This window comes from Pan paniscus, chromosome 5 (genome assembly GCF_029289425.2).
Source record: "Pan paniscus chromosome 5, NHGRI_mPanPan1-v2.0_pri, whole genome shotgun sequence".
NCBI lineage: Eukaryota > Metazoa > Chordata > Mammalia > Primates > Hominidae > Pan > Pan paniscus.
Window position 1 is genome coordinate 15,744,166 of NC_073254.2, and position 22,891 is coordinate 15,767,056.

Sequence of the window (22,891 nt, forward strand, 5' to 3'; positions counted from 1 at the left end):
ATCGCGTGATATTTCACATCTAAGAATGGAGCTCAGCAGCAACACACCGGACAGGCGGGGACGGGGGGTGGGGGGGTGGGACGTGGTGAGAAATGCAGTCCTTTCAAATTACTCCTTGACATTCTAGAAGGTCTATCCCAACACACAACTGATGTTTTGATTGATGAGCACCGTGGGGCCTTTGCCCCCTTGGAGGCCTTGAGCTCAGCCTCCAGAGAGGATACGAAGATGCCACTTTAGGTGCACCCCTGGCTCCTGAAGCTCACAGTCCTGGCCGAGACGCCCAGTTTCCTTCTTCTTTTCTCAATTTTTTATTTCAAAATAGGATTCCTGGCCAGGTACAGAGTCTCACGCCTGTAATCCCAGCACTTTGGGAGGTCAAGGCAGGAGGATTGCTTGAGCTCAGGAGTTCAAGACCATCCTGGGCCATATAGTGAGACCCTGTCTCTACAAAAACAAAATTAAAAGAAAAAATTAGCCAAGTGTGGTGGTACACGCCTGTGGTTCCAGCTACTTGAGAGGCTAAGGTGGGAGGATTGCTTGAGCCCAGGAGTTCAAGGCTGTGGTGAGCCCTGATCACACTGCACTCCAGCCTGCACAACAGAGCAAGGCCTTGCCTCCAAAAATATATATAATAATAAAATAACAAAAAAATGCCAGAGAATGGCATGCACAGATTGCCTTCAGCATTGAGTGTTCACGTCCAGGAATTCACTGAAACATGGGGACCTAGGAGTGACCTGAGGAGCCCAGCCTTTCCAAAATGGAAATGCAGCTGGCGACATGAAGAACAGAAACACCAACTGCATGGGGCCTGGAAAGGCATCTCCCCTTTACTCCCCCATCATCACAGCTTTCCCGAGGAGAGAGGGAATGGTTGAGGCCACCTGACTATTGTTTTTCACCAGGACCACCTCCCACCCGATGGAGGCCACAGGCTCAGCTAACGTCCTAACTATTGACGGTCATCTTTGACACACACATCATATGTGGTGGGTCAGCTGTGGAAGTAGGGATTTCTTCTAAGACATGCCCTGCCAGCTCCCAAAGAAACAAAAGGCAAATGCTGCTTTCTCCGGAGGTGTGGAGAAGCATCTTCAAGCCTGGAGCCCTCTCCTGAAGCCAGGATGAAGGACAGGTGTTCCAACTGCATGTTTTTATGACGCTGAGTTTGGATCTGTTTTTCTCCAGACTCACACTGAAACCCTTCCTCCAAGGGCTCTCAGCCCAACAAGATACTGGAAACGAGGTTTGAACCCAGCTCCTCTAGTTCCCTATGGGCCTAACTGTTTAGTCAGAGCTGCCAGCACCATCGTTTCTGGAAGGAGCTCCTGGTGGTGAGGCCGTGCTGGAACCTGGAGAGAAGGGGCCCTCTGCCTCACCAGCAACACAGCTTGAATCCCAGCAGATGAAGGAGATCCATGCAGTCATCACCGCGTGTTCTCTGCAGCCTCGGTGACCCTCAGGGGAGCTTCCCGGAAAGGCAGGCGCTGCCCTGGAGCCTCTTTAGCAGGAGCTGAGCAGTCAAGTCTCAAGTGTGAGCTTTAAGTTTGGCCTGAGCTATTCGCCTGTAGCCACTTAAACAGAAAAACCTGACAACTCGTCACTAAGGCAATAAGCCAAAAAGCAACTTTTGTAAAAACCTAGTGACAAAATGCTCTACAGGGCAAATCAGATACTGCGGCAAATACAGAAGTAAGGCCCACAGCTACTGCCCGGAGCAAGCTCTCCTATACCCGCTAAGCCCCGTCACCTAACCCTCTGAGGTGGGGCCAAAACCTGTGGCCAGACCCAGGAATTCTGATCGTTCCTTGATGGAGGCAAGAGACCTGGCCAAGGTCATTAGAGTAGACTCCGTGGAAGCACAGAGTAGAATCTACAAGCAACTTAGATTTGGATCTTTGGGAACAAGTAAGTGCACCTCAGATCTGGACATAAGCCCTTTCTGGTAGCACTGTTTTCTAGAAAGAAGACTGTACTAAAGTTCTGGGTAACTCTCTCCCTGCCCCCAGTGACGTCTCAGAGCAGCCTCATGGACTGACTTGACCAGGCTCCCAGGCCCCCTGCCTCCAGCCCAGCTGTCCTTCCCTCTGTCCCCAGGGCTCAGTGTCTCTCTCTCTCTCCTTCTTTCTCTCTCTCCAACTGTTGTTTCCTGCTCTTCTACTTTCTCCATCTTTCTCCCTCTCATCTTTCCTTTTCTCTTATCTCTCTCTTCTTTCACTCTCTGTCTTTTTGGCTCTCTCCTGCCTATCCTCCCTTCCCTCTCCTCCTCTCTATCTCTTCATCTCTCTCTCCTCTCCCATCTCTGTCCGTGTGTGTACGTCTCTCTCACCCCCACTCACGTTTCTCCCCTCCCCCACCCTGCTCCTAGTTAATGTTTCCAGTTAATTGACGTGTTGTTGGCCTCTCAGATTGGCATGATTCAACAGCCCTTCCTGGGGCTCACATGACAGGTCCTGCATGTTAGTCACAGAGCACTAAGAATGCCCCAGAGGAGTGGAGACCACAGACAGGATTATTCTCAGCTCTGACATGCACGGCATAGCACTCAGCACTAAATAAACTTGGGAAGTGTTCACAGTGCCGCAGTGTGTATATAGCACTGCAGCCTCCAGGCCAGAATAATTACACACGGACTTACAGTTTAGTTTACATTTAGAATACAGAAGGGACAAAAATTCTTGCCTTAAGATCTATTTTCAGTGTTGACTTAGATTGAGACTTATGAGAGATGTGTCTAGGGCAGGGGGGTGCGTGCATGTGCACAGAGACCTAGAGGACCTACCTGGCCTCTGAAATGTTCTCACCTCAACCCTAAATGTGCACCTACTTCTACAATTAGAAGTTCATCACTTGGGCTTAAAAATTAAAGGTAAGGGCGTGGGTGGGGGGCAAGGACGGCCTGTCTCCCACCAAGATGTAAATACTCCTATTTCATCAAACGCTTCTTTTTCAGAATAAAAGCATCCCCCTGATCTTTTACTGAGATTTGCTTTTTCCAGGAATGTCAGCAGTCAGGCCTGCACACTTCATGCGTGAGACAACAGGCTCCATGAGGGGGAGTGGCCAGTCCAAGGCCAGCAGGTTTAGGGGAAGCAGGTCTCCCGACACCCCCAGCAGGCATTTCCCATCATAGCACATTGCACGTGGATTTGATAGCTCAATCAAAACATGCCATAGAAAAGATACAATTTATAAACGATAATGCCTAGAAGTAGATTCCTGAGGTAGGAATATCACTAAAATTTGATAGTTCAAAAGAGTGCAAAGGACTTCCAGGTTCTGGTAGCAGAACAGCAGCTCCTATCAGACTAAATCTCTTGCAAGTAACAGCTATAAACACTAGTCAAAATATTTTTAAAAAACAACTATCTGGAGGCACTGGAGAGAAGCAGGCAGAAGTAAGGGGAGTCCACACTTGGAGGAAGGCACCACACTAGAGAGACAGTGTTTGGAGTTTCCGTCCAGTTTAGTTAACTGTCTGCTAAAATGGAAATTCAATACTCTGCAGAGAAATATACCATAATTCAGAACCTCTACAGCAAATCATTTGCAACATCCAGAACAAGATCCAAAATCAGATATTCGAAGAAACTGAAGGGGAGTTTCAATGAAGATTGACCCAGAATCACCTAGATGTTGTAATGAACAGATAAGGATTTTTAAGCTCAGCTCTGGGACATAAAGGAAATTATACTTGTAATTAATGAACAACTAGGAAAGCACAGCCAAATGGAAATTCTAGATCTGAAAATACAATATCTAAAATGAAAATTTTACTAAATGGGCATAACAGGAGAGTGCAGAGGTCAAAAGAAAGATTCAGTGAACTTGGACTTCAATCTATAGAAATTAACCAATTTGAAGAGCAAAGAGAAAAAAGGATAAAAAGAAAGCAAGCGAAGAAGCCTCAGCAACCAAACCAAAAGCTCTCAAATAGATGCAGTGAGTGCGATTAGGGTTCTAGAAGAATGTTTGAAAAGTCGTGGCCAAATATTTTCCAAATTTGATGAGAAAGAAATTCACATATTCAAGAAGCTCAAAAGAGTGCAAAAACTTTAGAGGGATAATTTATAGAACACCCATATTAAATACTTATTAATACTTCTTTCTTGCTTTGTGTATCACTAGAACAGATGATTCTGTGACTGCCTCAATGTATTACTGCTTCTAATTAGACTTGAGGTTATCACAGAAACCAACTTTCCCTCACATTCTCATCCTTTTTCTTGTTCTTATAGAATATGATCAGAACACTTTCTGAGTATAGCTGTTCCTAAATTATTTTCATTTAACATATAAGAATGTTTAAGTCTATATTTTTGATATATCATAATTGTACATATTTTTGGGGTACAATGTGATATTTTGATACATGTATACAATGTATAATGATCAAATCGGGGTAATTAGCAGTTTGTCACCTCAAATATCATTTATTTGTGTTTGTAACATTCGAAATCCTCTCTTCTAGCTATTTGAAAAAATACAATAAATGGTTGTTTACTATAGTTACCCTACAGTGCTGCAGAACACTAGAACTTATTCCTCCTCCCTAGCTGTAATTTTGTATTAATTAACCAACTTCTCCCTATCCAGTCTCCCCTGCTACCCGTCCTAGACTCCAGTAACCACTAGTCTACTCTCTGCTCCTAGACATTTTTGTTTTTGTTTTTTTTTTTGAGACAGTCTTACTCTGTCACCAGGCTGGAGTGTGGTGGCGCCATCTTGGCTCACTGCAACCTCCGCCTCCCTGGTTCAAGCAATTATCCTGCCTCCGCCTCCTGAGTAGCTGGGATTACAGGCACACGCCACCATGCCCGGCTAATTTTTGTATTTTTAGTAGAGATAGGGTTTCCCCAAATTGGTCAGGCTGGTCTCAAACTCCTGACTCGTGATCCACCTGCCTTGGTCTCCCAAAGTGCTGGGATTACAGGCATGAGCCACTGTGCCTGGCCTACTTTCAAATTTTTAAGCTTCCACATATGAATGAGAACATGCTGTATTTGTCTTTCTGTGTCCGCCCTATTTTACTTAACATAATGTCCTCCAAGCTCATCCATTTTGGCATAAATGACTGGATTTGTGTTTTTTGGTGAATAGTATTCCATTGTATATATGTACCATGTACCACATTTTCTTTATTCATCTGTTACAGTCATTTAGGTTGATTTCATGTGTTGGCTATTGTGAATACTGCTGCAATAAACACATAAGTGCAAATGTCTCCTCAACATGGTGATTTCCTTTCCCTTGGATTGAAAAGAAATCCAAATCCATACTGGGCATATACCCAGTAGAGGGATTGCTGGATCATCTGGTAGTCCTATTTATAGCTTTTGAAGGGACCTCCATACTGTTTCTCATAATGTTTTCCTTTTTCTCTACATCTTCACCAGCATTTGTTACTTTTTGTCTTTTTGTTATCCTAACTGGGGTGAGATGATATTTTACTGTGGTTTTAATTTGAATTTCCTTGATGATTAGTGATGTTGAGTATTTTTTCATATACTTATTGGCTATTTGTACATCTTCTTCTGAGAAGTGTCTATGTGGCTCCTTTGCCCATATTTTAAGCAGATTATTATTATTATTTGCTGTTGAGTCGTTTGAGTTTTTGTATGTTTTGAGTATTAATCCCTTATTAAATAGTTTACAAATATTTTCTCCCATTCTCCAGCTGTCTCTTCTCTTTTGATTTTTCCTTTGCTGTGCAGAAGCTTCTTAGTTTGATATAATCCCATTTGTCTATTTTTACTTTTGTTGCCTGTGCTTTTGAGGCCTTAACAAAGACAAGACTATTGTTTCCCCAGTGTATGTTCTTGGACTCTTTGTTGAAAAACAGCTGGATATAAATACGTGGATTTATTTCTGGGTTCTGTCTTCTGTTCCACTGGTCCATGTGTCTGTTTTTACGCCAGTACCATGTTGTTTTGGTTACTTAGATTTGCAGCAGACTTTGAAGTCAGGTAGTGCAATGCCTCCAGCTTTGTTCTTTTTGCCCAGGATTGTTTTGGCTATGCAGGGTCTTTGTGGTTCCATACAAATTTTAGAATTGTTTTTTCTTTTCCTGTGAAGAATGCCATTGGTATTTTGATAGGAAATTTGTAGATCATTCTGGGTAGTATACAAATTTCTAATGCATTTCTAAACTCTAAAACAAACATTTGAATTTGAAATGTTATTGAACTTAAAGACATAACATGGATTTGTAAGCAAAAAAAGTAAGAATTCAAGATGGTATTTAAAAAAAAACCTCGTATCTTTTTTCTTTTCTTTAGCCTTCAGTTTATTCCACAAATTAATAAGTAGAATGAGCCCTGAAACTTCAGTGACTCCTCCCTATAAAAGCGACATCTGAATTTTGCAACCGGCGAAGCTGGGTCATTGAATTTTTGTGGCCTATTTCTCCATGCCTCTGATGTAACACAAAGGAGAGCTGTGTCTCCCAGTGCTTTGTCTTGGGTGCCAGAGATGGTCTCCTGTCTCAGCATCACCCTTCTGTCTCTCCTGGGAGTACACATCTTCTGAATTAGCACTTAATGCCCAGAGCATGCCCAGGTCATCTAGAGAGTAAAATTGCAAAATCACATCACTTCTCTGGACATCATTACTTTGAGGAGGCATGTCTGGCTACTGAGCAAATAGAAACCAGTATACAGCTCTCCAGACATTTCTCCATAACCAAGAGGCTAAGAGCCTTGCTGAAGGGCTTCATTCTCAGGTGCTCGATCCTTTCCAGCAGACCAGAAATTAGCCTTTCAACTTGGGTCAATGACACACATTTGTTTGGCCAACAACGCAGGCAGTGGAGTGTGGTGCAGGCTCTTGAGGATCGATCTACACTGACAAGTGATCCTAAATTGCTGCTGCCAACATCAGTTCCACTTTTGTGGGCTCCTGGTAGAAAATATGAAAACCAGTCTTGTCCCTCTCGATAAGTATCTCTATTATTATCATCGTTATTTGGAGGAATTTTTAAAACGTGCTGTGTTTTGCAAAAGGGTGCAAGCTGCCAAATGCCCTGCATGAGATGGAGGGTTACTCATCCAGCACTGTCAGTTTTTCTCATTGACTTTGGCAGAAAGGTCCGTTTCAGCAGGGAAGAATCAGCACGTCAGCTGAGACATGTGATCTGTTCTCAGCGTCACTGCTAGTGCCAGCTCGTAGGAAATTAGGCGCCTAACTTATTAATAGTGATGAATCCATTAGAGTTGACAGGCGCCTGGCTGTGCTGCCGCGGATTAACTGTGAGTGGTCAGAAGCACTGTTGGTGAACAAGTGCAGAGTCAGATAATTAGAGGACCTGCCCCTTCTCTCCAGGCTTTTCCAAAATGTAGAGTTTAGGAACTGAATAGACAAAGATGCATACAGTGTTTGCGATTAATGATCTGAGCTAAAATTAGAAATATTTATGGCTTGGCACAAAACCTTAAGTTACTGTAAAAACAGAACATTAAAAAAAAACCCCTTTTACAACTTGGCATAATTGGACTCCCCCTTTTTGTTTGAAACACTTTCCCTTAATGGCATGGGGTATGCGACAGAAAATGCCAGAATTCCACCCCTGGGTTGGTCCGTCTGTTGGCGGCATGCCCCCCTGCTTTGAAATCTAGTTAATTGAAATTACCACACAAATACCTGAATGATTTTGAAAAGTCATTAATATGTTTCAAGCCATATGCATACACTTAACAAAGATAAGGTCACCACTTTAACAGGACACAAACATGCCTTGAGACGGGGGCATGAACTGGGTCTGTGGAGACGTTTACAAGCAGGTATATGAGCAGGAGCACCGAATGCCCTCCTGTTTGATAAACACAAAGCAACTCAGAACCTGGCTGAGCGAGACACTAAGTTTTGTCTGCAGTGCAGTGTGGCATTTTGTGATTACCTTAAATAATATGACTTTCTTTATCTACAGCAAACAGGATTTTATTTATTTATTTATTTATTTATTTATTTATTTATTTATTTATTCATTTTGAGATGGAGTCCTGCTCTGTCACCCAGGCTGGAGTGCAGTGGCATGATCTCTGCTCACTGCAAGCTCCCCCTCCCGGGTTCACGCCATTTTCCTGCCTCAGCCTCCCGAGTAGCTGGGACTACAGGCGCACACCACCACACCCGGCTAATTTTTGTATTTTTAGTAGACACGGGTTTCACTGTGTTAGCCAGGATGGTCTCAATCTCCTGACCTCGTGATCCGCCCGCCTCGGCCTCCCAAAGTGCTGGGATTACAGGCGTGAGCCACTGCGCCCGGCCAGCAAACAGGATTTTAAAAACTAGCTTATGGCTGTATATAATCAAGTGAATTGCAAAAATCCTTCAGAAGGATATTACCTAATTGCAGCATCTTCAACTCTAATGAACCCCCCAGTGGTCCGCTTTAAATCCTGGTGTCACTCGTTCTCAGTATATTCAGAAATTCGAGATTATAGAATGTGTAACACAGGAGAATAATTCGTCTAAAGGATACAGAACTGGAAACAAAAGTTTTACATTGCAGAATTGTGTGTAAACTTCAGCTCTAGTAGTCAAGTGTACTGTTTTAGCTCAGTTCTAGGAGACTTTGGAAACACCCAGCAAAAGGGGAAGTGAAGGATAAAATGACTTAAGATCTATGACCATGTGGACTGAATACATCCCCAGATTTGAAAAGAATATTCTTGTTATTTGAAGGAGTCAGAAATGACCCAAGTTAGAAAGGAGGTGGGCCGGGCTCAGTGGCTCACACCTGTAATCCCAGCACTTTGGGAGGCCGAGGCAGGGGGTTCACCTGAGGTCGGGAGTTCGAGACCAGCCTGACCAACATGGACAAACTCCGTCTCTACTAAAAATACAAAATTAGCTGGGTGTGGTGGCACATGCCTGTAATCCCAGCTACTCGGGAGGCTGAGGCAGGAGAATCGCTTGAACCTGGGAGGCGGAGGTTGTGGCGAGCCGAGGTTACACCATTGCACTTCAGCCTGGGCAACAAGAGCAAAACTCTGAGGAAAAAAAAAAAAAAAGAAAGAAAAGGAAGGAAGGAAGGAGGTATTTGGAATCAGAAAATATATTTTTCAAAACACTGAACAGCTAAATCGCCATTGTTCTTCTGTTGTACTGTAAATTCCAAAATGCTGCCAAGCTGCACTTTTTTTACACCATAGATTGGATGATGACCTAAAATAAAAAATGTTGTCAGGTCTTTCCCACTGCTTAACTGTCCACTTTCCTAAACTACATTATTCTGTTAGGTGGTCTCATCATGCCCTGAATTTCTGTCCTTTTTGTATATAGCTCCCGCCTGTGATTCTGTACTAAATGCAGATCTTGCATTCCTAGAGCTTCATGCGGGCAGGGCCCGTGTCTGCATTCTTCACCAACATATCCCACCTTGCACGGTAAGTATTTTTTGAAGAAATGAACGACATCTCTTAAAGACACAGAACACCGAACCAACAGAAGCTCTTTCCTTAACCAGTTGCTTCCATCGGCTCCACCTATAATGAGAAATACTTAGAGCTGATGCTGCAGTTTGGACAGGTGAATGATGAAGATTGTGGATGGGCCTTATTTCCAATTGCTAATAGTAAAAGTAAATACAAGAATATTTAGCACCCAACAAAGTAAAGTTTCCAACAAAGATTAACAGACCTATGCAAAAGCAGGAAAACATAATTATTAATAGAGTAAATAATCAATTAATTGAAACCAACACAGAACTGACATATATTAGAATTGGCAAAGATATTAAGACGGTTATTATAATCATGTTCTAAATGTTCCAAAATTAATTTTAAAAATCAATGAAAGGTATAAAAAAGTCCAGACTGAACTTCTACAGACAAAAAGTATAGTTTTGCTAACTATAATGTAATGACACATGAGACACGGCAAGAGAAAAGATTAGTTAATTGATGATGTAGCGATATAAATTGTTCAGATGATAGGCACAGAGAAAACAGAAACAAAAGAAATTGAAAAGAGTATCACTGGGCTTTGGGACCACTTCAAGTGGCCTAAGATATGTATACTTGGAGACTCTAGACAGAAAAATATTTGAGGAAAACATGGTTAAAACGTTTCCAAATTTGGTGAGAGCTATAAATCCACAGATCTAAGGAACTCAATCAACACTAGCCACAAGAAATATAAAGAAAACCACACCAGGGCATATTGTAATCAAAATGCTCAAGCCAGTGCTAAAGAAAATGTCTTAAGAGCAGCCAGCGAAACAGACACATTACATACAGAGGAACACGGATAAGGATAATATCAGAATTCTCATTGAAAAAAATGCAAGCAAGAAGATAGCGAAGGAACACTTTAAAGTACTGAAAGGAAACAATAGTCAATTTAGAATTCTACACCTAGCCAAAAAAAAAAAAACCATATTTTAGAAGTCAAGGTGAAATAAAGATGTTTTCAGACAGACAGAAGCTGAAAGACTTCCTTACCAGAAGAAATGTTCGCCAAAGTCCTTCAGACAGAAGGAAAATGGCACCAGATCAAAACAGGGACCTGCAAAACGAAGCACAGAGCACTGGAAATGGTAGCTACATGGGCAAATGGATGAGATCTTTTCATTATTTAAGTTCGTGTAAAAGATAATTGACAATCTAAATGAAAATAATTCCACTATATTTTGGATTTATAATATATGTGAAACAATGGCAAAATAAAAGCCAGGAGAGAAGTAATGGAAGTAAATTGTTGTTAGGTTCTTAGACCACACATGAAGTGATATAATATCACTCGAAGGTAAACTACGATAAGTTAAGATGCATGCTGTGAATCCTAAAGCAACCACTAAAATAACAAAGCAGTTAGAACTAGTAAACCAAAAACAACGATAAAAATGAAACATAAATAATAATCTAAAAAAGGCAGAAAAAGAAGGGAAAGTGAAGAAAGATCAGTAGGAAACAAATAGCAAGATGATAGATGTAAATCTAACCAAATTAATTACATTAAAAGTAAGTCTCTATGTATCCCTATTAAAAGGCAGATATTGTCAGACTAGAAAAGAGAACAAGGCAAAACTTTATGCAGGCTATAAGAACTATACTTTAAAATCAAGACAAAAGTGGGTTAAAAGTAAAAAGATAGAAAAAGATGTGCCATGCTAACATTAGCCAAAAAAGCTAGAATTACTATTTTAATAATAGACAAAGTAGATTTTAAAGCTAAGACTATTTCCAGGTAGAATTAAGGTCATTTTGTAATGATAGAGGGGTTGATCAGTCAGGAGGACTTAATCTTAAAGATGTACCCCCTTAATAAATACATGAAGCAAAACTACATGAAGCAAAAAAAAAATGAAACTGAGATGAAAAACAGGGAAATTTATAATTACAGTTGGAGATTTCAAAAACCTTCTCTTCATAATTGGCAAAAAAAAATCGGATAGCATCAAAAATATAGAATATTTCAGCAACACTATCAACCAACCTGACCTAGTCTAAATTAACAAGTCATTCCATCCAACAATAGCAGAATACACATTCTTCTCAAGTATTAGTTTCGTGCAAAAGTAATTGTGGTTATTGCCATTGAGAGTAATGGCATGGGCTGGGTGCAGTGGCTCATGCCTGTAATCCCAGCACTTTGGGAGGCCAAGGTGGGTGAATCACCTGAGGGCAGGAGTTTGAGATCAGCCTGGCCAACACGGAGAAGCCCCGTCTCTACTAAAATACAAAATTAGCCAGGCGTGGTGGCACACACCTGTAATCCCAGCTACTTGGGAGGATGAGGCAGGAGATTGCTTGAACCCAGGAAGCAGAGGTTGCAGTGAGCCAAGATCACGCCATTGCACTCCAGCCTGGGCAACGAGAGCAAAACTCCGTCCCTGCCAAAAAAAAGAAAGTAATAGCAAAACCTCAATTACTTTTGCACCAACCTGATACATACAGCACATTTACCAAGATAAGCCATATTTTGGGCCACAATACAGATCTTAATGCATTTCAAGTTAAACAAAGTGTGTTCTCTTACCCTCATGCAATTAAATTAAAAATCAGTAATAAAAGATATCTGGAAAATTTTTAAACATTTAAAAACTAAATGACACATGGGTCAAAGAGGAAATTAAAAGGGGAATTACAAAATGTGTTGAATTACAAAGTAAGTTATAATGGAAACACAGCATGTCTGAATTTGCACAGTGCTGCCACAGCGGAACTTAAGGCGTAGGCATATGGCCCATACATAGGTATATGGCCCTCTGTTAAAGCCTTTCTTCACAAAGCAGCTGCATCCAGCTTCCGTCAGCATTGAAGACTAAACTCACAATCAAGAAAGCCTAATTCCTGACATAGGACACACCTAAATCCTGTGTGTGCTCATTCTTTCCTTTTGCATGTGTCAGTGATTAGTCCTTTTTAAAAACTTTTTATTTCCATGAATCTATCTGGGGGGAGAAAAAAAGAAAATTTGTTTGTTATAGGAAGATGTTTATAAGGGAAGGAGTAGAAAGAAAAATTCAAAGGACTTGGTGGGTGAGGGTTAATCAGGTGGGGATTGTGCCAATTGAAGGCGCTAAGTATTCAATCACCATCCCTGCGGAGCTTGGGAGCCTGGCAGACACCAGCTGTGACGCTGAGGGCACGGGTAAGCAAGTCAGGAGCCTGGGCTCCCATCTGGTCCTTGAGGGTAGCTTCGTATCTGCACTTAACAAGGCACGTCATCTCCCACCTTGCTCACAGCACAAAGAGGACAGATGCATTAGACCAGAGACGCCTTAGACTGGTGTTTTTCAAGCTACATCCATTAACGCATTTGTCTCCTAACTGTTTAAATTGTACATCCCTACAGTAAAAGTTTTCAGAAGCTACTCCCAGGAGATGTATATTTATGTGTTTATAAACGACATACAGTCATTCGCTGCATGACATTTTGGTCAGGGAGGGATGGGGGTCCCATAAGATTATAATGGAGCTGAAAAGTTCCTATCGCCTAGCCACAGCCATCGTAACATTGCAGCTCAATGCATCACTCACATGGTTGGGCTAATGATGGTGTAAACAAACCCACTGCCCTGCCAGTCACGTAACAGTATAGCACATACAATCATGTACACTACATCATACTAGATAATGATAATAACTATATTTCTGGTTTACGTATTTGCTATACTATATGTTTTATCATTACTTGACAGTATACTTCTGCTTATTAAAAAAAAAAGTTGACTGTAAAACAGCCTCAGGCAGGTCCTTCAGGAGGGGTTCCAGAAGAAGGCACTGTTATTAGAGCAGATGACAGCTCCCTGCATGTGATTGTCCCCAAAGACCATCTAGTGGGACAAGACGTGGAAGTGGAAGATCCTGATGTTGATGATGCTGACCCTGTGTAGGCCCAGACTAATGTGTGTGTTTGTGGCTTAGTTTCTAACAAACAATTTTAAAAAGCAAAAAACTAAAAAAATTTCAAATAGAAAAATAGCTTATAGAATCAGGATCTAAAGAAAGAAAATACTTTTCTACAAGTGTACAATGTGTGTGCATTTTAAACTAAGCACTATTATAAATGAGTCAAAAAGTTAAAAAAAGTGTATAAAGTAAAAAAGTTACAGTAAGCTAAGGCTTACGTATTTATTTATTTATTTTCTTTTGAGACGTAGTTTCACTCTTGTTGTCCAGGCTGGAATGCAATGGCGCGATCTCAGCTCACTGCAACCTCTGCCTCCCAGGTTCAAGCAATTCTCCTGCCTCAGCCTCCCGAGGCTAATTTATTATTAAAGACAATTTAAAAAAATAAATGTAGTGTAGCCTAAGTGTGCAGTGTTTATAAAGTCTGCAGTAGTGCACAGTCACGCCCTAGGCCTTCACATTCACTCACCACTCACTCACCCAGAGCAACCTCCAGTCCAGCAAGCTCCACTCACGGTAAGGGCCCTGACCTGGTATCATATTTTAAGTCTTTTAAACATTTCCTATGTTCTCATACACAAAGCCTTACTGTTGTGTTCCGATTGCCTCCAGTATTCAGTACAGCAGCCTGCTGTCCAGGTTTGTAGCCTAGGAGCAATGCGCTGTACCACAGAGCCTAGGTGTGTAGCAGACTCTACCATCCAGTTTTGTGTAGGTGCACGCTATGATGTTTGCACAATAATGAAATCACCTGATCACACTTTTTTTTGTTTTGTTTTGTTTTTTTGTTATTTTTTTTTTGAGACAGAGCCTCCCTCTGTCACCCAGGCTGGAGTGCAGTGGCGTGATCTCGGCTCACTGCAACCTCCACCTGCCAGGTTCAAGCGATTCTCCTGCCTCAGCCTCCCGAGTAGCTGGGACTACAGGCACGTGCTACCACGCCTGGCTAATTTTTTGTATTTTTAGTAGAGATGGGGTTTCACCATGTTAGCCAGGATGGTCTCGATCTCCTGACCTCGTGATCCACCCTCCTCGGCCTCCCAAAGTGCTGAGATCACAGGCGTGAGCCACCGCACCCAGCCTAATTTTTTGTATTTTTAGTAGAGACGGGGTTTCACCATGTTGGCCAGGATGGTCTCGATCTCCTGATCTTGTGATCTGCCCATTTCGGCCTCCCAAAGTGCTGGGATTACAGGCATGAGCCACTGTGTCCAGCCCTGATCACGCATGTCTCAGAACATAACCCAGTGGTTAAGCGAGGCATGACTGTGTATGTATCTGTTCTACCACGTCAATATGTTATATACATTGTAAAAAGTCACAAAAATGTTTTCTTTAAAGATGAGATACAAATAGGTAGACTTTCTCGCTTTCTTCCCACATGCCCCTTAACACCTTTGCCTATTCCATGGAGTTCCAGGCTCAAGCCAGACCCCTAAGTCTGTCCTGGCCGGGGTAAATGGTAGCTCCTGGAGCAGGGGGCTCCCAGCCACCACACATCAGCTCTCCTCTCTTCTGCTGTGTGTATTAGAGGTCCATTGACTAAATAATTTTGAAAACCATCAAACTAGGTTTTTTTCCTCTAAGTTTCTTTTTTTGCTCAAGGAACCAATATTCCTCATCATATTTCCCACTATATAAAATGTTATGCATTCCTCCTACTGGAAGTTAACTTTAACAAGGGAGAATATAAATGTGTTTTCAATCTGTGGGAATATTTTAGATATTACAACTGAAACCCACATGTAGCAAACTATACTACCAGTACAAATATTTCCTGACCAAAGAAATGTGTCACGCTTCTTTCATCTTTGTTTTGTTTGGTTCTTTATTTTGCGAGCAACGTCATCATCACACTCCCCCATGAAGTGAAACTAGGCACGTGGTCATTCTCATGAAAAAAATTAAACCATTTTTTTTTCCTCAACTAAACTTAGACTAAGCGAGGGCCACTGTAAAAAAGCATTTCTTTACACATCAAAATTATCTTAAGGAAAACACACAAAGAGACAATGAATTCCCAAAGTATGATTTTTAATGATCTTCCAATAAACAGCTCTTTGTGGCAAAAGTGACCGTGAACCGGGTGGTCCAACCAGAGGGCTCCTGGAAGTGAGGGGAGCGGTGCTCCTGTTAAACCACGCATTGCTAAAAGGAAGGAAGGAAAACAGTGTGCTTCCCAGCGTGTGTCCGCCAGACAAGAAAACAGTGGTGAACCTGGCTGCATTTCTGGACGCCCAGAAGGAGGCGGCACTGACGGCCTGACAGGTCTCCTGACCTTTGGGGGCTTTTATGTTTGTTTTGCTTTTGTTCCAAGTTCCCAGAGGAAATTCAGGAGGCACCACAACAAAACTCCTGTTTCCTGACACTGCAATCTAGCCCTTGAAGTGAGGTCCTCTCAGAGGCAGCTTGCCGTCAAGTGCCATTCTGGGAAGAAAAAGAGTGGTTTTCTCCTAAAATCAGGGTCGAGTGACCTCTTCAGATACAGCAGAGCCTCACGTTGACTCATAAAAGTGTTTTCAAGACTGCTTTTCCGTCCTCTTCCCCAGGAAGTCCCGGCTGGAGCCTCCCTAACATTACTGGCTACCCACTAGGGCTGGAAAGAGTTAACGTGAGGGGTGCCATGGAGGTGGGGCATAACTCAGTGTAATTATCCTTACATATTACATTGCAGCCTGAACATGCTTACCCCATCATTAAGAGCCTTGTAAAGATAACTAATGTTTTTTTGTTGTTCTGCCCCACATCTCCCTGCCAGCATTCCAGAAGTGGCCCGGCAGAGCCCCAGGCTCCCGGGGGCTTGATGGAAGCTGTGGAAGAGCAGTTCAGCTTCCTCTAAGGTAGCAAAACCTTACAGACTTCAGGGGACAGCGGATCCACGGCCCACGGCTGCTGCAGGCAAAGTCTCTTCTTTTCTGCAGGGACCCTTCCCTCTCAAGGCCGATTGAGTACATCAGAGGAGGAGACTGAAAGCCCCGCAGATGTGTGCAAAATGGGTTCCTTTTGGTTGCCATGCCTAGAAAGAAGCAGCCAGGTACCCTGGAGGCAGAAGCCAAAAAACAGGAGCCACAGACCAGAGGAGTAGCTGGGCGTCTCCCCACGAGGGCAGAAGAGAACGGGCAGGTCCACCCTCAGCCACGGGCTGGGAGAGGGAACAGCAGGTGTCCAGTCCACTGGCATCCCCTAGCTAGAGAGAGAGAGCCAGAGAGACAGGCAGAGACAGAGAGACAGACAGAGACAGAGATAGAAAGAGACAGAGGGACAGAGAGAGAGACCCAGAGCCAGAGATAGGCAGAGACAGAGAGAGGGACACAGAGAGACAGAGACAGAGAGACAGACAGAGACAGAGACAGAAAGAGACAGAGAGGGACAGAGACAGAGATAGAAAGAGACAGAGAGGGACAGAGACAGAGATAGAGATGCAGAGAGACAGAGAGGGATAGAGATAGAGATAGAAAGAGACAGAGAGGAGCAGAGAAAGACAGAGACATAGGAACAAAGACACAGAGAGATGGAAAGAGAGATAGAGAGTGACAGAGACAACTAGGTAAACAGAGACAGTGAAATGGGGAGAGAGAGAAGAGAGAGACAGAGAGAGAAAAGACAGACAGGGAAAGACAGAGAGAGAGAAGAAAAAGACAAAGCGGGACAGAAACAGAAAGAGATGGAGAGAGAGGGGGAGAGACAGACAGAGCAGGGGAGGTGTGGGTTCTTTCCAGCCATCTCTGCCCCCGCACAGCCCTTTTCTTCTCTAAAATGATGATCTCTCCTCACATCCCACAGGCCCGTCAACCTCCTCTTCACGGATGGGACCACCCGTTTCTCCTGACTGGAAAGGAAAGGCGGTGCGGCTTTTGTTGGTGAAGTTGCACTCAGGATCAGAAAACAGAACAGAACGGCGGTCCTGGCGGGGGATGGTGCCTCTGACGTGGCAGGGCCCGTGTACTCTCGCCCATGGCCCTGCTGCTGGGCCCTGCAGGGGCTGCACGTTTGCCTGTGACAAGGGCCCCCGAGGCCACTCACAGAGCAGGCCTCCCCCATCCCCGCCAGGGCTCCACACTTCCTCACAGCTCCTGCGTCCTCACACAGCACGTCGGGGACTGAGACATGGTGACAAGGATTCTTCCAACACGGGGTGATTATAAATGGTCTCATCCTCTTGTCCTTCCTCAGGAGCCCCGGCCACACTGAAAGCCTTGATGACAAAGAAGCAAGTCAGCCACCCCAGCCACTCCAGCCGTGGAGTGACCCCCTCTGGAGTCCCTCCCCTGCCATGGCCCCGCAGGGCCCTTTCAAGCCAGGGTACCTCTGTGCTGACAGGCAGGAAAGGCAGTAAGACACCTGGGCTGTCCCTGTCACTACCCGCATTTTCATTAGCAAAGAATAACTCCAGGGGAGGCTGTCAGGGTTGGCTGAGCAGCTAGGTGAGACCAAGGGGTACAATTTCATGGTGAAGAAAAACTCCCCAAATGTACCAATAGATGAAGGTCGCCAGCAGTGCCCTGGCCATCGGGAAAGCTCCTCTGGGTGGGGCTAGGGCCTGCTCACCACAGTGTACCCCACTCGGACCCGGGACAGCAGCAAGGTGCAGCTAATACTTTTTGCCTTAATGAGCCGAAGAGGCCTCCGCAGGAACATGGAACTTTATCCCAGGGGCCATCTCCGTCCTCCTTCGAACTTTTATGAAAGCACCTAAAGTGTCCAAGGTGCTGGATGCCAACCTCCATAGGGCACCACCTGCCCCAGGTGATGCAGCACAACTTCCGCGTGGCAGGACCCTCTTCTAGGGTCCATCGGCTGGTGTACTTTAATTTAAGAGGTTCATATTCAGGAGGTAATTAATACCACAGAAAAAAAAATAGCAGGCAAACTCTCAAAGTGACCCCAGGGGCAGGAGATGAGTGTGACCAATTCAGTATCCCATCTGTTTCTGCATTTGAGGGAGATAGCAATGGGCAGCATCTCTAAAAGTTCGAGTCCATACATGTCTCTGTCCCTGCTGATTCCAGGAGGCTCACATTTTCAGGGAATATTAGTAAGACAATGGATCAGCCTCCATCAAAGCCCAAAAAACTAGTGTATTAGTTGATTCTCGCATTGCTGCAGAGAAATTCCTGAGACTGGGTAATTTGTAAAGAAAAGAGGTTTATAATTGGCTCATGGCTCTGCAGGCTGTACAGGAAGCATGGACGCTTCTGCTTCTGGGGAGCCTCAGGGAGCTTTGACCCATGGCAGAAGGCAAAGCAGGAGCAGATGTCTCACATGACAGGAATAGGACCAAGAGGGAGGTGGGGAGATGCCACACACTTTAAAACAACCGGATCTCATGAGAACTCAGGATTGCAACCAGGCACCATGAAAAACTGCGCCCATCATCCAGTCACCTCCCACCGGACCTCACCTCCAGCACTGGGGACTGCATTTCAACATGAGATTTGGGTGGGGACACAGATTCAAACCATGTCAACTAGAAGAAGAGTGACAGCAGATCTAAACAGTGGAATGACCCCTCTGCAGCTCCCAACCTTCCTCGGCGCAGGCAGGGAGATGACAGTCACCCGCATTGCAAATACCAACATTTTAAAACTCTCAATAAAAAGTTTGTTTAAACTTTTAGAAGCCTACTTTTTACCATAAAATGTGTACATAGGATCTGTGACTAAGTTCTCATCCCTCCATTGGTCATTCTTTTCTTCAGTTTCTCCTGGCCTCAGTTCTGATCATAGAGGAGGCTCCTGGCCAGAGGCAAAGCCGCTGTTCCCTGGCAGTGACAGCGTGGCCCAGAAAGGTGGCTTCAGGGAGTTCAGAGCATGAGGTGAGAATTATTTTTGGTGGTACAAAAATTAGTACTTTTCCATTCACCTGTTTATGAGGTTTGTCTGTGAATGGTGAACATTCCTGAGACAGATACTTATTGAGAATCTATGACCTGCAACAGACTACCTTGTTGTATTTTGGCTTTTAGTTAAGATGCTAGTTAATTATATACGTGTCAGGGGTTGACAGACGCTTTCTGTAAAGGGCCCAGTAGGAAATATTTTAGGCCTCTGGGGCCCTGAGGTCTCCATATCAATTGCTGACCTCCTCCCATGTAGCCCAAAGGCAGCCATGAAAATTATTGAACAAAAAGAGGCAGTAGGCTAGATTTTCGCTCACCCCTGAGCTATAGAAACATCAGCTTGCTCCTTCAGCAACCTGAGCTATTGAACTACAAATCTAGAAAGAAGACGAGGAAGACAATATAAACCTCTCAGCAGCCACAGTAGATACCAACAGGTTTGTAAAGCCGAACTTCCACACTTGACACATAGACTAGCATAGTCTGAAGGCCATAGTCCCAACCAACTGACACCTTTTAAATGTTGTTATAGGCTGCGTGTTGTTGTTCTACCTGCTTTTATAAAGAAAGTTTTATTGGCACAGCCATGCCCATTGTTTACCTATTGTATTGTGTGTGGCCACTTTCCTGCTACAGGAAAAGCTAGCAAAGCTGGGTGACTCGAACAAAGACCCCATGGCTTGCAGAGCCTTAAATATTTGCTACTTGGCCTTTTAGAGAAAATGTTTGCCTCCTCTGTCTTAGACTATCATTCTGAGGAGCAGATTTAGTAAAGCCTGTCCTAGGACATGGTTGTGGGCCCTATCTCTCCGGCAATATATTTAATAAAGGACCGACAGTCTGTGTATGTTTATAAACATAAAAGTCCCAGAAGAAAAACAAACATGGATCTAATAATTGAAAATGAAGTCAATTAAGACAGCTCAAGCAGGTACTCATCAAGAGTTCCATCTTAGACAAATAGGTACCTTAGGTACTTGGCATATTGACACGAACTCTCTCAAAGTACTTATTCCAGCTTTATCAACTAATTAGGGCAATTATTATATTTGCTTTGGTAATAGCAATTCTTTATCTCTCTCCAAGTAAATTAAACGCATATGCAAATATTCATTAAATGCCACAATATTTTTTATCTTCTAACCTTTTAAAATGTATCAGATCACTGTTTTAAGGGTGGGGCTCTTTGGAAGAAGCCAGTAAAGGTGAGATCGTTGTAAGCCCGCACCAAAAAGACATCTTGATTAGAGATGTTAGCGTTGGTCTAAAACATGAAAATATTAGTTGATGGTGAAATAAAATGCATAGGATATTATTTGGAGTTTGGTGTAATAACAGAATGTAAGGATGAATAGAAACCAAGAAGCAAATCTCGCCCTTTCTGAGGCTGAGCAAATTGATGACCAGCTTCCCTTAGCAGCCAGCAGCACACAACCTGAACTTGTCAATGTGTTTCTTCCTACTTGGGCAGTTCCCATGTCTGTCAATCACAGAAGAAGTAGACAACAGTAAATTCTCAAAAGGGAGGAATAAATAATTGCTCAAAAAATTTCAAACAACTTGAATTTGGAAAGCCATGGCACAAATGTGACCCCTTTTTCAACTGCACCCCTCCAGTCCTCACTCCCTCCAGACACCTCCACTCAATCTCCCTCTGCCCTCCCCAAGCACTCTCTTCTCCTTCTCTTTTCTTTTCTTTCTTTCTTTCTGAGTCCTCTCTTACCTGCCACATCTGTGCTTGCTGTAGACTGTGGATCCCCCTCATCTTGGCAGAGCAGGAGCTCAACAGGGCATCGTGGAGGTGTGAGTAGGATGGGGGAGGATCTCTCCTCTGCCTCCGTGGAGAACACAGTGTGTGACATCACCGCAGCTATCCAGCTTCCTCAGGGAACACGTGCTCTAAGGTACCTAAAACTTATCCCTTTACACAACACAATATGTCCTGCTTTTTCAAAAAATTTATGTATTTATTATATAAATTTAGGGGGGACAAGTAAAATTGTGTTACATGGATATGTTGTGTAGTGGTGAAGTCTGGGCTTTTAGTGTATCCATCACCAGAATAGTGAACGTTGCACCCATTATGTAATTTCTTATCCTTCACTCCTATCCCATCTCCCTCCTTTCCGAGTCTCCAGTGTCTACTATCCCATGCTGTATATCCATGTGTACACATTATTTAGCTCCCACTTGGAAGTGAGAACATGCGGTATTTGACTTTGTTTCTGAGTTATTTTACTTAAGACAATGGCTTCCAGTATCATCCATACTGCTGCAGAAGACATGATTGCATTCTTTTCCATGTCTGAGTAGTAATCCATGGTGTGTATGAACCACATTTTCTTTATTCAATCATCCATTGACAGACACTTAGGTTGATTTCATGTCTTTGCTATTGACAATAATGCTGCCATAAATATACAAGTGCAGGTATATTTCTGATATAATGATTTCTTTCCTTTGGGTAGATACCCAGTAGTGGGACTGCTTGATGGAATGGTAGTTCTATTTTTAACATGTCCTGCTGTTTCATCTTAATGTGCTCTGACTGATGAATGTTCAGCTATATTGACTGTATCCTGTTTAATCAAAGGGATTTGTATTATCATCTAAGGTCATTTGTCTCTTCCTTTAAGGAACTTAAAATCTAATTGAAGAGGCAAAACTAAGGTAAAACATTTGAGAAAGCAGGGAGTACTTGGAAAGCACCAGGGGATAGGGTAAAATGAAAGACATGTGCAGCAGTCTACCTCCCTCCAAGGACTGGCTTGATGTTGGCTTATTTTATCAAGCCCTCAGCCTTTCTGAAGTGCAAGTTCCGGCACAGGGTTGATAATCCATAGTTCACAGACACTCAGCATGTCTACAAGCCCTCTGAATGTGCATGCATTTGTGTTTCTGTGAGCAGTGCTCAGAGAGGAGGGTTGACAGCTTCCATCACATTCCCTAGGGCGATGCTCACCCCTACAGGTGCACACAAACATGCAAAATACGAATCTGCTATAAAGTCTAAGTGTGTTTGAATAAGGAAGACAGGGTGGCAGTTTAGAGAAGCAAGGTTGGTGCATCAGTCACTGGCAAAGAAGGAAAGTTGTGTGTGTGAGAATCAGAGGTAAATTGCTGCCCTGGGTAGTGGGGTTTTCCAGGGAGTGGTGCTGAGTAAGATGGCTGAAGATCAGCCTGCAGGAGCCGTGGGAGTTCAAGAGGGTCCCATGCAGCATGAGAGGACAGAGACTCAGTAAAGATTTGGAGCAGAAGAAACATCTGCTGAGGACAGGGCTCACTAGGGAGAAGAACGTTGGCTTGGTGAGAGCCTCTGGGAAACCCTGCTGTCAGATCAGTCTGGGGAACATTTTCTGCCGATAGCCAAACAAAAAAATAAGAGCGGAACTTTACAGTGTGTCAGAAAACACATAAAAATTTTTAACAAAAAAGTCAAAATGTTTGTTTGATAAATGTATTCAAAGACAGTTTTTGCTAAGGATATGTTAAAGCTGACATTCATCATCATGTCACAGGAACTTTTATTTGTAATAGAACATGATACAGTTATGTGGACATTCAAAGCAAAATTGACAAAAATATAGGCCTGTGTGTCTTGTTTCCAGAGCGTCTCTTGAACATCTTCCAAATATTTAATTCTAGTGTCAGTGTCCTTAACTGTGGTGAAGAAAAAACAATTATACTGGACGAT

The 22,891-nt window shown here is 43.3% G+C and overlaps 1 protein-coding gene across 6 annotated transcripts in view; it reads right to left on the reverse strand.

The window, feature by feature from the left end:
• The window catches only part of LOC129397909 (uncharacterized), a 305,819-nt gene that overhangs the window by 119,803 nt on the left and 163,125 nt on the right, over positions 1–22,891 (reverse strand). Inside the window, exon 1 of one of the 6 annotated variants that reach the window (XR_010112342.1) lies at positions 1,383–2,401. The exons of 4 other annotated variants lie outside the window; for them this stretch is intronic. The gene's annotated coding sequence lies outside the window, so the exon portion shown is untranslated. Of the gene's footprint in view, positions 1–1,382; positions 2,402–22,891 lie in introns of those variants that run through there. One more of the 6 variants, XR_010112343.1, reaches the window with a different exon arrangement.